Source organism: Ixodes scapularis, unplaced genomic scaffold (genome assembly GCF_016920785.2).
Source record: "Ixodes scapularis isolate PalLabHiFi unplaced genomic scaffold, ASM1692078v2 PGA_scaffold12__126_contigs__length_90152505, whole genome shotgun sequence".
NCBI classification, from domain to species: Eukaryota; Metazoa; Arthropoda; class Arachnida; order Ixodida; family Ixodidae; genus Ixodes; species Ixodes scapularis.
Window position 1 is genome coordinate 39380367 of NW_024609838.1, and position 16506 is coordinate 39396872.

Here is a 16506-nt window from a genome sequence, read left to right on the forward strand (position 1 = left end):
ATTTAGAAAGAACTTCGTCGTGATATTTGACGTGTGGTCTTCTTAGGCGATACTGAAGAGGACTGCATTGTTTTTTCAAAACCAAAAATGAAGCGGAGTTGCCTTTTAACGAACGACCCTTTCGAACCAGAGAAAACTGCGTAGTTGCGATCATTACTTCAGCGAGATTGAACGCTTCTATTTCAAGCTTTAAATGTCGTTTCCAATATTGTGACTTCGAGGTCTGCTGATTGGTCGACGCTGTGTCGCACTTTTATTTTATGTTTTAACCGCAGGAGGAATATTCGGCGCTGGCGGCGGCCTTTGCTCCACCCCTTTGCCAAACTCTCCCAATATACGGCTCCGGGTTACCCGACAAATGGCTCTTTGATGCCCTGCGCTACCAAATCCTCGCGCTCCAAATCTGCGTCCGGACGACAAGTACCGGCGCTTTAACCTCTCGACCACAACAGAAGGCACATAGCGCGGCGCCGGCGGAGGTATATAAAAATACTGCTACCGCTTTTATCTCGTGTGGTTTTTTTCTTTATTTTGGCTCCTATTTGCCCTCCCTGGCCGTAACTTTACCTGCCGCTCCTACAGTATAAAGGGGCGGTCAATTAGATTCCAGTTGAATGTCCCTCCAATCAGTTTCTGCGAGCGAAATTAGGCTTTTGTGCTTGAAGCGATGCGAATCTCTCCGCCATTAGGCAGGGACGCTAGGTAGTTCCTTGTCCCCATGGAGCTGGTCACGTGACGTAAAAATCCCTCCTGGCCGCGGCCGCGTCCGCAGCCGCAAGATGAGCAAACCGGCCCTGCAGGTGAGTTCTGAAAGGCCGAGACACCGCTGTATACGTCAGGCTCAGATGAGCGAGAGGCTAGAGCTAGTGCCACTAAATAAGCTACGCTTCAGAGTAACGACACTTGGCCATATTGTGTCTTAAAATCATGGTTGCCAGTTATCTGAAGCTTTATCTGAAATCACAGGAAATGTTTTTCTGCCCACTACAAATGTTTAAACCGTTCGCGACAGAGCAAAGCAATATTACATGAGCTTTCTAACACCGAATCTAATGCTGAGGAAGTCGCACTTTTGAATCATGACGATCGGCCGTTGCGTCTGTTCTGCATACGAGCCAAAATGGCGGCGCCCACAACAATGTCGGGGAACGGAGTGCCGATACTCTGAGCGCAGCTTATTTAGTGGCTCTAGCTAGAGCCGAACGTTGGCGCGAGCTTGCGCGGGTTGCATCGTGCGCAAATCAATTTGTACCAGGACAGCCACGGGATGGCTCTTCCGAAACAGTTGTGCAGAGAAACACCGGTGGTCGTGCAGGGGCCGAAGATTGACAGGCATAAAATCTTATATAGGAGAGGCTATGGCTGGGCTCGCTGTTGCTGAGCACGTGCTGACGGCGCATTGTACACCATCAAGAGTGTCGTCTTTGGGAGATCATAAACAAGAACTCATCCCGAGCATACGCTGTGAGCAGTCTCCTCAAATAAAACGTTCACTGAATACCACGGACCTATAAGACTACGTCCCAAAATCCCTGCACGCAACACTGTACGCGTCCCATGGGCCGTGGAGAAAAGTGGCGTGGCTTTCGATTGCCCCGTTGACGAAGTAGTGAATCTCAGCACTGCATAAAAATAAAGTCAACGTTCGCTTGCATTGCGTTCATTCATCTTTGTGAGAGCCTCCGTTGAAACACGGGCCTCCAGCAGCGTAAAGACCTGCTTATATAGACTTAGCAAGGAGGACGACTACGGCCTGCAGCGTCCCATACCTTTTAGCGGCCAAACTACAATTTCCAAGCGCAGCACGACCCTCCCGGCTCACGGATCGGTTACGATGCTTAGAGCATTGAGGAGACAATGGATCGGGATGATCGGCTCAGTATCCTTCTTTCCTCTACTATCGTAGTTTTCTGCTTTCTTACGCACAAACTCTGGCTCGTCAGGAGCCTAGAAAAACGCGCTCCAGCATTCTTCTATCCGTATTGGCAAACAGAACCAACGGTATTGGAAACGTAATGAAAGTCACATATTCAAAAATGCAAGCGCTGTGTTTGATCGTGACGGGATGGCGTGAATTGAGATTGGAAAATCGAAACCAAAAGTTTTGCCGATGGGATCCCAAGCTGCTTGGCGCGGCACTACGCCGCTAGGATCGCTTCGATTTTGGGAGATGTCTATTGCATTACTGAAACGAAGTGCGGACGACGACGACGACGGCCCGGGGGCCGTCGTCGCCGTCGGCACCCAGCGCGGAGGCGCTCAACATGGCGGATCCGGTGTTGAGACTGGTGGCCTACCTAATCTTGACGGCAGGCTTGATGTCCATCATATTCCACGTCACTCTCACCGTGTTGCCCAGGATGGCCATCGTGTCCGGCATCATGCTGTGCATCTGGGCCATAGCCTTAGATCTCTGGGGTGAGCAGGAGCTCCAAATGGCCTGAACCTGTCCATGACTCCAGGAAGTCGAACTGTCAAGACGGCCTTTCATGGCTCCCGACGTGTGGTAGTCCTGGGGCTTGCAGTTCTCGTCCTGGAGATTGAACTGTGCACATGGTCTTCCAGGTGACAGATATATACTACCGCGTGCCACGAAGCTCTCACAACTGAGCATGCTCTTGGCTCTGGATTCGATTGCTCAATGTCATCCGTGGACGTGGAACTCGGCTACTGTTGTTCTTCAACGCACCGTGCACGAAGAGTAAGTCTCCGAGTAGACAAAGACTTTGAATATGGACCACTTATCACCCGCGGATGGTATCTCCTCTTCGTTCAGAACCCTACATGACGACCTCTTGCAAACGTGCGTCATCTCATGCCTGGTTCGATTACAACGTCACGCGAACAGAAGATACGTGGTACCTTGTGAGCCAAAATGCGCTATTGCGACATGAGGTGTGGCTGTGTATACCTCGCGCTTTTGACTGTCCTGTTTGGTGGAACAGTACACTTCATCTGTGTGTGAGCTTTGGTCGCGAAACAAAGGCTTATGTGCAGTTTGGCCACATAAGCAATGTAGATTATGGGCATGAAAGGCGCACAGGTCACTTATTATACTATGACGCTTAGTACGGGGAACATTTTGCTGGTAAATTGCAAAATTCAAACGACTGAAACAGTGGCGTTTGATATGTAACAGACAGTCGTCAAAAGCTATACTTTTACCTTTTCTTTTTTTCCTCTCGCAGTGTGGTGTTTCTGCAGCGGTCGTCGCTAATATTGACACACTAGAGTTAAATATCACACGGCCGACTTGAACGCTTACAAAATCTGTTACGGAACCAGTTTTTCTAAGTGTTGAGCAATCTCTATAGACGTTTCTGCCATTTTATTTCGCCTCCTTACATGCAGCAGAGTGGCGCAGTGGAAGCGTGCTGGGCCCATAACCCAGAGGTCCGTGGATCGAAACCACGCTCTGCTATGTTTTTTTTTTTTTTCCCCTTCTTGTTTTAATTAAAAATTTAAGTATATTCTTGAGCCTCTAATAATAATAAATTAATAAAATTATTCACTTCGGCCCATTGAGTGCAGGGGAAGCGTAGAAATGTCTTCAGGAGATCAAATCCATGAATATTATGAACCAGTGGTCTACGTACGTTTCGATTAAGGGGCCGGGTCATTGGGGATCTGTCGCAGTCTCGAGGGCAGGAAAATAAACAAGTAAATATAAATGAGGAAATAGTAAATATATAAAAAATTAATAGATATATACTTACAAATACGTCTACTGGAGTAAAAATATTAAAAAAATATAAGTGGATGATTACCTATACTTTATTTTGAAATTCAATATGGTGCTAATTATAGCATTACAAAATAATTGTGAGCCAGAAAACTCACCAGGCCTAAATCAAAGTGGCATAGGAACAATTAGGCGTCACACGGGGCAGAAATCTAATGAGAATGGTAGACCTCATGATGAAAATATGCTATTGTTATGGCATAAGACTCTAAGCACGATATAGACCGACACGCGGAGCGGCTCTGTTTACCAACACGGCCGGAAGGCCGCGCATGCGCGGTAGCTATGTGGGCAAAAGCAGCCCCGCTCTCCGTGTTTTCGCCATTGCGCTCTATGGCGTGCGCTCGTTGTTGACGTTGTAGGGACGCTTGTATTTTTATTTGTGCGTCGTATTTCCTCATAACGTATGTCGTATGCTATGCCCGACTATTTGAGCTCGTTGCCCGAGCCTGAACGGTAGCGTTATCGAAACAAACTGTGCGTGGATGGCGTTGCCTACGAGGATCCGTACGCCGTATAAACAAGGCCTGCTGGACTTCCGACGTGAACTTGCTGTCACTGAAGTCGACGGCTCACGTTGTCGTTTATTTAGTTTTTTCGCCCAGCCAGTTCACGGCCGACACGAAGCATGCGTACAACTTAAGTCTCTCGAGGCCTACGATTACTTCGATCGATTCGGTTTCCGCACTGCCGGCGGGATCAGCAGACTGGGTCTGCGGAAGGGCTCTATTAATGAAATAAGTACACACAGCGTCTTCAAGTCAAAGTATGCTATTCTTCTTTCTCTTATGACCACAAGGCATGACAAGCAGTAACGCTTTGTCCGTTCTGCAGTCTTGGCGGTAAAACGTTACAAGTAACGGCGTTACCAGGAACGCGTTACTTTTTTCAGTAACGTAGTAACCTACTCCCTCCTTGTTCGACACAGTAACGGGTAACGTACTTACGTTACTATTTTAAGTAGCGTAGTTTCGTTACTCGTTACTACAATTACACTTCAATTTTTTCCGTGTTTTTAGGCGTCAAGCTCTGTTTTTCTTTCCGTTTTTTTCTCATGACTATTTAGGTGAAACCGCAAAAATAAAGTAATTATGTTCAGTTTCTGCATGAACATAATGTTTCTTGATATTTGAGCTTATGCAAAATTGTATCGTCAAAACAGTGTGAAATCATAATTTAAAAAGTAACGCAGAAGTAACGTGCGGTACTTTTTATCGGTAGCGGTAACGCGTTTTTTTTATTTTTTTTTATTTTTAGGCAACTTAGCTGAATGCATACCTTTGATTTGCAAGTAACGAGTAACGTATTTCGTTACTCTTTTTCGACAACGCCTACAACATTGCCGCTCTGCCGCCGATCCCCTTCTGTTGGGTAGCACGGGCGTAGCGAGCCTTCGACGAGCGCTTGGCCGGTGCTTTGTGCGCGAACACCGTGGAAACAAAATCCGGGTGGTCTCGATCAGAAGACGGTTTCCCTGCACATAAGCAAGCCTCGGGACGGAGATTGAAATGGAAGCCGCACTTGCCTTCAAGAAAGTGCTTGCCGCACAAACGGTCGTTCACGCGAGGCGACCATACTTTTCGATCCACGGATATTATCCACCTTCTATGCCTTTCAGAGTCTGCCGGGAACTTGTGGAAACTCATTCCGCGACTTTTCTTGTACCTTTCGGTGCAATTAACGGCAGCACAGCTTTGCGGCATGCTGAAATGCTATGACGCCCATGCGAAACGTGCGCTCTTTTGCCCACACCCCCCGGCTCCGGCGCGATCGCAGCGCCGCCGCAGCGCCGTGACGTCAAGCCCGCGTGTCGGTGTGTAAAAGAGAGCGTAAAGACATTTTAACACATGTAGTTACACAGACATAAAACATGGGACCATGAATAGTAATGAATATAGTAATGCTGGTGCACGATGAACAATAAATATTATGGCGTGAGAACCCGTCTATCTACACATTTTCACTGGTTCTTTCTGGTATCTTCGTATGCGCTGTTGGTGCTCATCCCAACACCGTTTTCTCATTTCTGCGTTGGCAGCAGCAGTGTGCCGCGGGACGGGCGTCACTGCAAAGACCGCGGCCATCCGCGGCTCGACCAGAAGTCCTAGACGGGACGGGGTTTGGAGAGCTGATCTAAGCAATCAACGTAGCACTGTGCTGCATTAACTAGCTTCAAAACAAGATTTTATAAAAAACTGAATTCATACAACGCCCATCACCAAGAAGGTACATAGTGATAGAAGCTGTAGTCACTAACAAGTCAAGGGAAGCATCGTGAAAAATCTGCGATACATGCATGTGTTCACCACTGACTTACAAACTATTTATCACAAAAGTGAATAACAACCAACAAATGTAAACCGACAGATAAGCGTCCCCATTCAGAGCCTGGTAAGAGATAGCGGTTTGTGCAATTTTTAAAGTTGAGAACGAAAGTAGCTTCTCTGGGGATAAATTCAATCACAACAGGATATCCTGGTCCTAAAGTTCTGCAATTATATTGGCGATTTTCACCGTGTGTTTTCGAACTATACGTTCACAGCTTCGTGTGTAGGCCGCCAGAAGCCGTGAATATCTGATTCATTCGAGAAGGCTGGCGAGCGAACTTGCCGCCACAGCTTTCTGTTTAAGCCGCTAGGTGCCGTCGATTTCGCTGGAGTCGTCTAGATAGCCTCAATTGTACAGAGGGTTCATCTCTAACCATCGGGAGCGTTTGACATTTAATGGCGGGCGTCCTCCTGCGGAGATAGGCCGGAAGTGCGCATGCGCTGCGGTTTCGTGGGGCGAGGAGGAAAGCAAGCGGAAAGGCGGACAGGTTTGCAGACGATCTTCGCCCGGAAACGACTTTCGGTACCTCCTCGCAGCTCGTATTGCAAATTCGGCACATCAACAACGTAACGCCGATCGAGCGGTTGGAAACTCTCCGTAATAGAGGAGAGTCCCCAACATGCCGGATGAGAGCAACAATTAGTTCATATCTTGGGTTTCATGTGTACGTCCTTTTCTTTTCAAATATGGTGCCTTATTCTGAGGTGATAAGGCTCAAATGATTAATTTCGATCGCCCTTATAATCGTTATTATTATCATTCCTAGTTTTAGTATGAAACTTTTTTACTATCTAAAATTTTGTATATTGAAAAATGTGGCACTGAGTATCTCCTCATATATTTTTCTTTATAGTTTTCCTAATTACTAAGCAATAATGGAAACGTCATTGTATTAGACTGTAGTAGAGCTAACCCACTAGCCAATATAAAAAGAGATATATATGCTTAAAATACCAATAAATCATGATGTAACGCGGGCAGAAACGGAGGAAAAAGGGGAGGGAACGATCAGTGGGTACATTTAAAGTTAGCTGCCTTTGTCTCCGCTGCACTGTTTGAAAGCGTTCGAACGCGAACACCAAACGCCGGACGCCGGCGTTCTGCGTTCGAACGCGTTCGACGAGTGCAGTGGAGACAAAGGTAGATAGCTAGCTTTAGCTCCACCCACTAATCTGTCCAATCACAGCTCGGTGTCCTGACGTCCCCGTACGTTCTCGCCTCCTCCTCTCCTTCGGTTTCTCGGCGCATTTAGAATGAATATGATTTATATAACTATCCGGCTTGAGGTTTCTTTGGACCAGGGAATGACTTTAGGGAGGGCACTCATTCCAGTTCTGCATTCAGAAATTTTACAGTAAGTTTACTATAGTTACGGGCAGCCTTAAAGGACGACGACAAGACTCTAGATTCTGCAAGGCAGAAGATCCTCCTCACCATTGGGGAAGGAGGAAAGAGGCCACGGTGGACAGGGAAGAAGAGGGGAGAGGACGAAGCGAGGGAAAAGTGGAAAGCGCGAACTTGTCGTCGGTCTTTAAGCAAACACTGAAATTTAAAAAAAAAAAAAAAAAAAAAAAATTATTGAAAGAGTCAAGATGGAGAACATGTATTTCTTGTACATTTTTCCACAATTAAAATGTATTGGAGCAATATTTACTCCGTTAGACGCAATTTAGGTCGGAGTGACCCTGCTATCCCCCAAAGGTCCTATAAGCACCGTTTCTCGGCTTTCATTTGGTTGGAGTAATCATTGACGTGCGAAGCATTCGTTGTAAAATTGTTTCACCGTGCCGTAATAATACTTTTACCGACAGTGTTCTATGTTTGAGGAACAAATAATCTAGCTAGAGTCATTAGTGTTTAAAAAAAAAATATAACGAGGTTGCCTTTTCCGCTTTTGTTTTAAAAGATAACACAGAGCTCAAGGAGCATATACTCGTACAGCTCTTTTATTTTTATGACTTCGAGTCGTTCTGCATTCACCGAGGTGTTCAGAGGAAGATCTCCAAAACCATCTTATAGTTTGCCCAAAACAACTGTCGAAAGTACGCGCCTTCTAAAGCGCTGCGCGGGTGCTTGTTTTCGTAGCTGGACCGACTTAGAGTCACCGAATGTTCCCAGAATACCGAAGCTCCCAAGCTTCGGTATCGAGTCGCTGCACAGCAGTCGCGATCCCCAACATGCCGCTTTCCTGATCGCGTCTGGCATATGTCGCAGAAGTTCTTAGACGGGGGTGGAACAGCGGGCGGACGAAGGTGAAAACGGACGCCGACGCGTCGCTTTCATATCCGCGTCTTACGGGCATTGCAGGCGATGATAGACGGTGCTGAAATAGCAGACAATGCCGGAGACTGATACGCGTCTGCCGACGTGCGCTAGCCTCCGGCGTCGTCTGTTCGCACGACTAGCAGGCGGTGTCAGACTCTGGTGCCTGGAGCGCGTCTCCGACTTGTGCGTTCGGCGTCCTATCCCGCCCATACATCAAAACTGGTCTTGAGTGCTGAACAAATGGCGTCACAGAAGTCGGAGTGTCCTGCTGTCGGATGTCGCGATCCTGGCGGTTGGTCGTAGTAATAATGCTGGCGAAGAACCGGAGCGAACTCGAGTGTCGCTGTCGTCGCGGCGTCCCAACTTCTGGCTGCCGAAGCTTCCGTTTACTGTCAAACTGGAGAGCGGCCGGCGGCAGAACTGGCGTGTGCCACATCCACCACCACTGGCTGGGACGCCGCCAGGATCGCGACCGGCGGCAGCGTGACCCTAATATGACGTCATGAGGCGAAAATCGAGAGACCACATTTTTGGACGTGGTAAATACGAGCTTGCGAGCGCGTTCGGCCAAGCAGTCAAGCCAGTACAGTAGTGATGGGCGGGGCCACTGGTCTCTTGGCGGGGCTTAGAGCGGACCCGGACCTCAACCTAAAGTGCGTCTAACGGCGTAAATATAGGGTGATTTTTTTTAAAATTTTTTTAAATGTTTTATTATGCAATTTAAAAAAAAAACAGCTATTTTTTTTATTTGAGTGTCCTTTACGATTTTTTAGGACGGGGCTTATTGTTTATTGCGCTAACCACTTCCTGCTTCGTCATTGGTTCTTGGACCTTTTTATCGGCTGATGCCACTATCTGATTGGGTGCGGAGCGATAATGAGATGCACGGGACTCGCCAAGTCCCGCGTTTCCTCGGCAGCCCATGACCGTTACGCGCTGGATTCAAAATAATATATTTCATTTTTGTAAATATTCGCGCGTTTGATAAGCCATAACCAGCGATATCCGTATCCGTACGGAAACGGACTGTCGTCGCCTGCGATTCGTCTGCAAATTGAAATGTTGTTTTCAACTTCCGGGCTAGACCGCTAAGAAATGTTTGTGTGTTGCTCCTAATTTCCTTTATACTGTCTTCAAACAACTGCAAAAGAAAAATAAAATAAATCGAGACAAAAAATTCTTAGCAGACTTGTTTTTGCGGTGCTTTCTAATTTGGTATTGATTCTTTTGAGAAATACGGGTTACGTATAAGTGGAACGTATTAGAAGCACGTTCGATCAGCGTATCAACATCTCCAACTTACCGTTTTGTCACATGTTATAGTGCAATGTACTATAGTAAATAAAATTCCGTTTCTTCTTCGGTTTGTGCCGATAAGCTTTAGAAGAAGAAAAAAACCGCCGCACTGGTTTTATCGAATTCGGGGAAAATTGAGGAAAAAAAACGAATTGTAGCTGCCCAAGAATATCGTAAATCCAAATTTCATGGAAAGAAATCTTTCGACTACAGCTTCATTTTGTGTTGACCCGGAGCAAAGCCCGCACTATGGTGCCTGGAACGCGTGTCCGACTGGCGTGTTTACCGCGTCCAAAAAAAAAGGTGGTCCCTCGATCTCCGCCTAATGACGTCATGGGAAGTGTCACGCTGCCGCCGGCCACGATCCTGACGGTGTGTCACAGCAGCGGTGGTGAGTGTGGCAGACGCCTGTTCTGCTGCGGATCGCTCTCCAGCTGGACAGTCCATGGAAGCTTCGCCATCCAGAAGTTGGGACTCCCCGGTGTGAGCTACATATGCGTTCCCTGGTGCCTATTACCGGTACTTGTAGGCAGTGCTACCAATCCTAGGGATTTTGCCATAGATCTAGTAATTTTTGAACATTGTTTAGGGGAACAGCAAAATTTGTTCAAATCTAGGGATTTTTAATTTTTTTTTTTTTCGGGGAGGAGTTTTTTTGTTTGTAAATATTTGTGCAAAATGCAAATCGTTGTTTTGTTACATACCACAAAAGGGTTCTAGATCTGTGTATATTTATACAGGAAGTTTAAAAGAATGATTGGTACACCAAGGTGGCATGCTGGGGTACACATGATTTCTTTTCTGTCTGTAGAAAATTTGAAAGAAACTGAAGTCACGTGTTGACCAAAACGCAAAATGTCATTTGTTTTAGATTTTTGCATAAAAACTGTATTGCTCTTATTTCATTACTACTTCAGTTTTTACGAAAGTAGTGTATTCACAACACTCCCAGCATAACCGGCTCACAAGTTACGACGCCAACATTATTTTCAAACATTGGCATGCGGTTTGGACCATTAGCGCAACCATCGGGTGGAAAATAAGCTTTCAGAGATGCGTTGTTAACTTTAACAGTAAAACAAAAAACAAAAAAAAACTATACATTTTTGGGGGGACGCTTTGTAGTATAAGTTCTCATATGTTTATAGGACAAATAATATATTACGGCTTTTTTTCCTTTTTTTTTTTTTCAAAAGAGAATCACAATGCATAAAGGTTGCTTTTTACGTGAGATAACAATGAGAGTAGAAAAATGCGGCCGTAACTGCCCTTAACAACAGCGAAGCATAGTGAAATATTTTCTTGTGCACTCCTGTGAATTACGTGAAAACCGCTTGAGCAGCAGTAGCAGAGTGGCGCAGTGGAAGCGTGCTGGGCCCATAACCCAGAGGTCCGTGGATCGAAACCACGCTCTGCTATCTTTTTTATTCTTTTTTTTTTTTAAGGAAACACTGAGGGACTTCGTTTGTGTGCATTTGCTGAGTCATCGCTAAGCTGGACTGTTAAAAGTGTGCGTCACGTCGTCTGACCTGAAACAGGGACGAAAAAATTAAAAGAATACGCTCTGTTTATTGTTCGTTGCCCTTGTGCCACAAAACCGTAAAAAAAAAAAAAGAAAGAAAACGGGAAGATAAACATGCAAATGAACGGTCAAACTCATAATTGAAAAAATAGACAAGCAAGCGATCAAAGGAAGAGAAAGGCGGACAAACTAGATTAAAAGACACATAAATAGGCCATCGAGCAGAAAAAATAAATAAAAAGAAGATGAGTCATATGTGAATCAACGGGAGGCGGAGAAAAGCTCGGCGGAGAAAAGCTCGGCGGAGAAAAGCTCGCCGGAGAACAGCTCACCGCAAAACCGGCAGATGCGGAGAAAAGTTCACCAGCCCTTGAGTGGATGCAAAAAACAGCTCACGAAATTGTAGTATTTTTTTTTCTTAGCTTAGCGGATTGTGCGTCACACGTGGCAATTTAACCCAATTAAAATTCGTAACTACATTAAAATAATTGTTCTCTTTTTTGTAAACTTCTTGAAGTTTATTTGGCATATTTACTAAATCTTCAGAAATAAGTAATCGCCCATTCTGGATATTAATGACGCCGCAAGCATAAAATCAGAGCATGGGACACCCGTAAAAAAGACAACAGTTTACTGACAGCTTGACAGTGCGCCGTCGGGAGGTCTGCCAGATGTTTGTTTTTTGCGAGCTAGTAGAGAGTTTTAGTAGATCGTTCCCATGACTCCGATAACGATACCCGATACTCCGCCACCGCCTAACTCGCGCAGGCATAGTATCGTTGTCGGGGCTATCGGAGGTATCGGAACGATCTACTAAAACTCTCTATTATGAATATCGGTGTGTGAACCCTTTAAAGGGCAACTCCGCTTCATTTTTGGCTTTGAAAAAACAATGCAGTCCTCTTCAGTATCGCCTAGGAAGACCACACGTGAAATCTTACGACGCAGTTCTGTCTAAATGTTTCTTAAACGGCCCGGCAAACTTTGCAACTCGCCAAGTTGCCAAAATCGGCTGACTTGAGCGGGCGAATTCAGGCGCAACCAACAGCGCAGTCAAGGCTACGGCATGGGCGGAGCCAACATTGAGCTAAACGCCATCTACATGGCCCCCTTTTGCTTGTTTTCACTTCTCCGGGCGAGCGTAGCGCATGACGTCAGCAACGTTGCCTCTCGGCGCTCAGCAGTGTCCACGTGATTGGCGTACGCGCCTGCGCAGCACGTTTCTTGGGAGCCGTCCGGCCGCCCGCCGTGGTACCGCCGTTACCGCCGTCTTCCGCGTCACAGCCGCCGTCGTCGTCTCACCGATTGCGATTATTGTCTCTCGGAGTTTCGTCCACACTACGGACACCACGTGCGCGCACACTTATGCCGCAGTTATGCAGACGTCGTCGAATGCCGTAGACACCAAAACGTGGCGAAGAGTGCGGTGCAGACGACACTCGTGCCTGCCACACGCCCGCCCCAATCCCGCCCGTCGTTGGGCCGAGGATCACGTGACATCTCGTACCACGTGATGGCCATGTACTTGGCGACCCGAGGCCAATGTTGCCGGGCGGAGCCGAAGTTTCGGTTTCGATTTCCGCTCGTGTTTAAAATCAGATTTCAAAATATATATCCCATTTTTCGCGAAGCAAACGACGTAGTGTGTTTTACTAGGGCTTTTTAATTCGAAATCAATCATTATCCCGAAATCTTCGGAATTGAGCGGAGTTGCCCTTTAAGCTCCCAAGATTGTGTGGTGCCTAATAGGTAAGTAGGTGTTTGTATATGTAATCAATGTCGGCTATGCTTCTTTTTTTTCTTTTTTTTCACTATTGAAATTTTAGTTGCGAGAACCGCTTCGTTTTGTCGTGTTTGTTGTCTTCATTCCGTCTTCGCCGTTGGAGCGGTTTTCGTCACGTATAACACTTACCAACGCGCCTGGTTCGCTACCGTACAGAAGACTAGTTCTTATATAGGTCACGAGTAACAACGGTGACAGCTTTGAAGTTCATGGGTGGTTCGCCGTAGAAGGGCACTTTCACCCAAATGCAACGTGTGGAAAAACCAGCACGAACGGCTGGAAAATGTGCCTGTCCGTGGAAGAAAGAAACCTCGATATCCTACTGACCGTTTTCCTCTATTTTCAAAGGTTAACAAAAGCTTCAGGAAGAATTTCAGGCACCGCGTTGTTGCGCATGCACTTTCAGATTTTCGGCATTTACACTTCTGATTTTTAGGTTTTAGGCGGACATCATTAATTTTTCGAACTTTTTCCTGTTCTACAAGTTCATAAAGTTTTTAGTTAGGCTTTCGTTACATAGAGTGTAAACCACAGAAAACACTCACCTGCAAATATTATTTTGGGAGCAATATACCAAATAAGCTTAAGAAATATTACAAAACAGGACATTTTAAAACTGACGAATATTAGTGAAAATAAATTGATGTACGTTGCGCATGATCCGACAGCCTCCATACGAAAATAATTTTTAAAAAAATCGGTGAGCATTTCTTCGCATACGCCTAATGGCCAATAAGCTTTTCTCCGCATCTACTGGTTTTGCGGTGAGCTTTTCTCCGGTGAGCTTTTCTCCAGAATTCGAATCAACAGTCTAGTGCAAACAATAGCATGCGACACCTTATCGAACCTTAATGTCTTGCAGTAAGACTGTGTACACCTTATGATAACCAAGTGATGATGTGCTAAGCTTCTTCCGCCGCGGTCGGCATCTTATGTGCTGCGTGCACGATTGAGAAGATACGCTTCTCCGTTCATCTAGAATATTCACGTACACTCTTACCCCGAGCGTAAACGATAAGGAGACCAGGAAGACCTTGCCCAGTCAGGCTCGCCCTAGCCCTTTCCCGAACATTCTAGGTCAAATATTCGAGATAACAAGCATACTAGATAAAGAGCCGTGTGCCGTATCGCCGATTCATTCCCTGAATTTCTCTCGCGATAGCCACTAGCTGTTACGGCGACAAACCGTCGCTTGCCGCTGCCGCCGCCGACGCTCGCTGCTGCTTTCCCCGACGTGTGTTCTCTCTCCTTTCGGGCACAAGTTCGCCCCCATCGAATTTTTAGTTCTCTCCATTTAAAGGCTGGTTTACACTGCCCCATTTTCTTACGTTAAGTTACGTTACGAAATCTTACGTACAAGTCACCGGGACCTCTGTGCTTCATATTAAGCGAGGCTACCAGCTACAAGGAGAAAGCATGACACGCGACGCTTGAGACACGAATGTTTCCGTGACTTATACGTAACGTAACTTAACGCAAGAAAATGGGGCAGTGTGAATGAGCCTTTAGCCTGCCTCATCGTCTGTCATTCGTGACAATATGTTTATTGGAAAAATCGTACATTAAAGCTTTCTTTCTTTCTTTTTTCAAAAAAGAATTACGATGCATAAAGCTTGCTTTTTATGTGATATAACAACGAGTATAGGGTGTTTTCACATGACGTCAACCCGCCATTTTGTTGTTAGTTTGTTGTTTCAAACAAATTTACTAATTTGAAGGATTACATCACAACCCATTGAGGAGAAGTCAGCATGGTAAGACCTATAAGCTTCTATGCTCCACGCGTATGAGGGGTCATGTAAGTCCTTGGAACGCTCGCCTTTGGCACACGCCAGACAGCTCACAACAACAAAATGGTGGACAAAATTACGTCAGTAAAAACACCTTAGAGAAATTCGGCTGTAACTGGTTTAACAATAGCGAAGCATAGTGAAATAGTTTGCTGTGCACTCCTGTAAATTATGTGAAAGCCGCAGCAGCGGCAGCAGCGGAGTGGCGCAGAAGAGAAAAAACAAAACGCCGTTTCGAACGGACGGGCTTTCATGATCTCCAAGGAAAATCATCAATCGGCTTCAGGTTCAAGTTCAAATGTCAATAACGATCTTCAAATGATGCACCCGGAGAACACTGTGACGACACCCGTAGGCCCAGGAAATACCCAGGCTCAGGCGATAAGCCAAGATGAGTACCGAATCCTGCTTTCACGATTTCCGTCGGAAGCTTTGTGCCTTAACTTTGTCTTTCTTCTTGCTGACCTCACTGGTCGTCCGTACCATGCGATAGACTTTCGCGACGGTCTGAAAGATGTGATTGATCTGAGTGAGGTGCTGTCCCTCGGGCAGTTTCAAAGCTAAAAACGGTGAAAGAACTCAAGAAAAAAAGTGCCTCCGTATTGATCCCAATTCGAAAGATGCCAAGATCAAACTGCTCTGGCACCGTTGCACTTAAAGAAAAATGTCGATGAAGCCTTGGCGCCTTTTGGAACGGTGCGGAGTGTCGCGAGAAGGTGGCGCGTTCCCGGGATGAATAACATGGAGACAATGAACAGAGAGGTCTGCATGACTCTTCACGACACTAAGACATCAGAAAGCAGCCATCATCTGCTAAACGCCACCGGATCGCAGTCCCTTGTAGTCATGTCCGGACGGCCGTCCTTGTGTCTGAGATGCAACAGAGTTGGCCACATTCGACGACAATGCCGTACTCCAAAATGTGCTCGGTGCAACAGATATGGACACCAAAGCGACGGGTGCAATTCCAGCTACGCAAATATACTTCGAGGCCCCGGCGCAACTTCGAGCTGTTGATGGACATGTCAGAGGTTGTGGATGCCAGTGGAGACAATCTTCCCACCCAGGAGGTCTCTGCAGAACATACGCCCCCAGGCCCCAGCGAGTGTTAGGCGTTGGCTGAGAAGAACATCGAGTTGCCCCAAATCAGAGCAGCAACGGAAGGTGAAGCTACATCTACCCAGGAGTGTATGGACGAGAAAACCCCGTAACCATCGGAAGCACCGAAGCAGCCGGAGGACCCCGCAGGCACGCCTACGGATTACGACAACAAAGATGACCCTAAAGCCACCAAGGACACGACCCACAGCACATCATAGGACACTAATGACAGCAAACAAGAAGAAAGAGGTACCACCAGTCACCGTCGCGAGTAAGCGGAAAACATCACGTGCGCGCTATATGCTAATGCCACCCCTCCTTTCCCCCTCACCCGCATGCCTCTCCTACCTCCTCCCTCTTCTCCTCCTCACGAGGGCATTCGTTTTATGACCTTGAATGTTAGCGGCTTCAATTCCCGCAAAAAGCAATATCATTTAAAGCGCCTCCTTGAAGATAAGGATTTTGACTCTGTGGCACTGCAAGAAACAAAATTGTCAACAGAGGAACAAGTAGTACGTGTTCTGAAAATTTTCCTCCATCAATATGAAATATGTCATAGGGTTGTTGGTTTCTCTGGCGTTTGCATGCTGTTTATTAAGAAGTTTTTTCGGATATCTCAATTAATGGTCACAACAGTTCTTTGCGGCGCTTCATTATGTGCGACTTTCGAGCTACGGAC

The 16506-nt window shown here is 46.4% G+C and overlaps 2 non-coding genes across 2 annotated transcripts; both read left to right on the forward strand.

Moving 5' to 3' along the window:
- The first annotated feature begins 3349 nt into the window (after positions 1 to 3349).
- Positions 3350 to 3421, forward strand: Trnam-cau. The gene has a single exon. It is a non-coding gene; the product is annotated as a tRNA-Met (tRNA).
- A 7556-nt stretch (positions 3422 to 10977) lies between these two features.
- Positions 10978 to 11049, forward strand: Trnam-cau. The gene has a single exon. It is a non-coding gene; the product is annotated as a tRNA-Met (tRNA).
- Positions 11050 to 16506: the final 5457 nt, after the last annotated feature.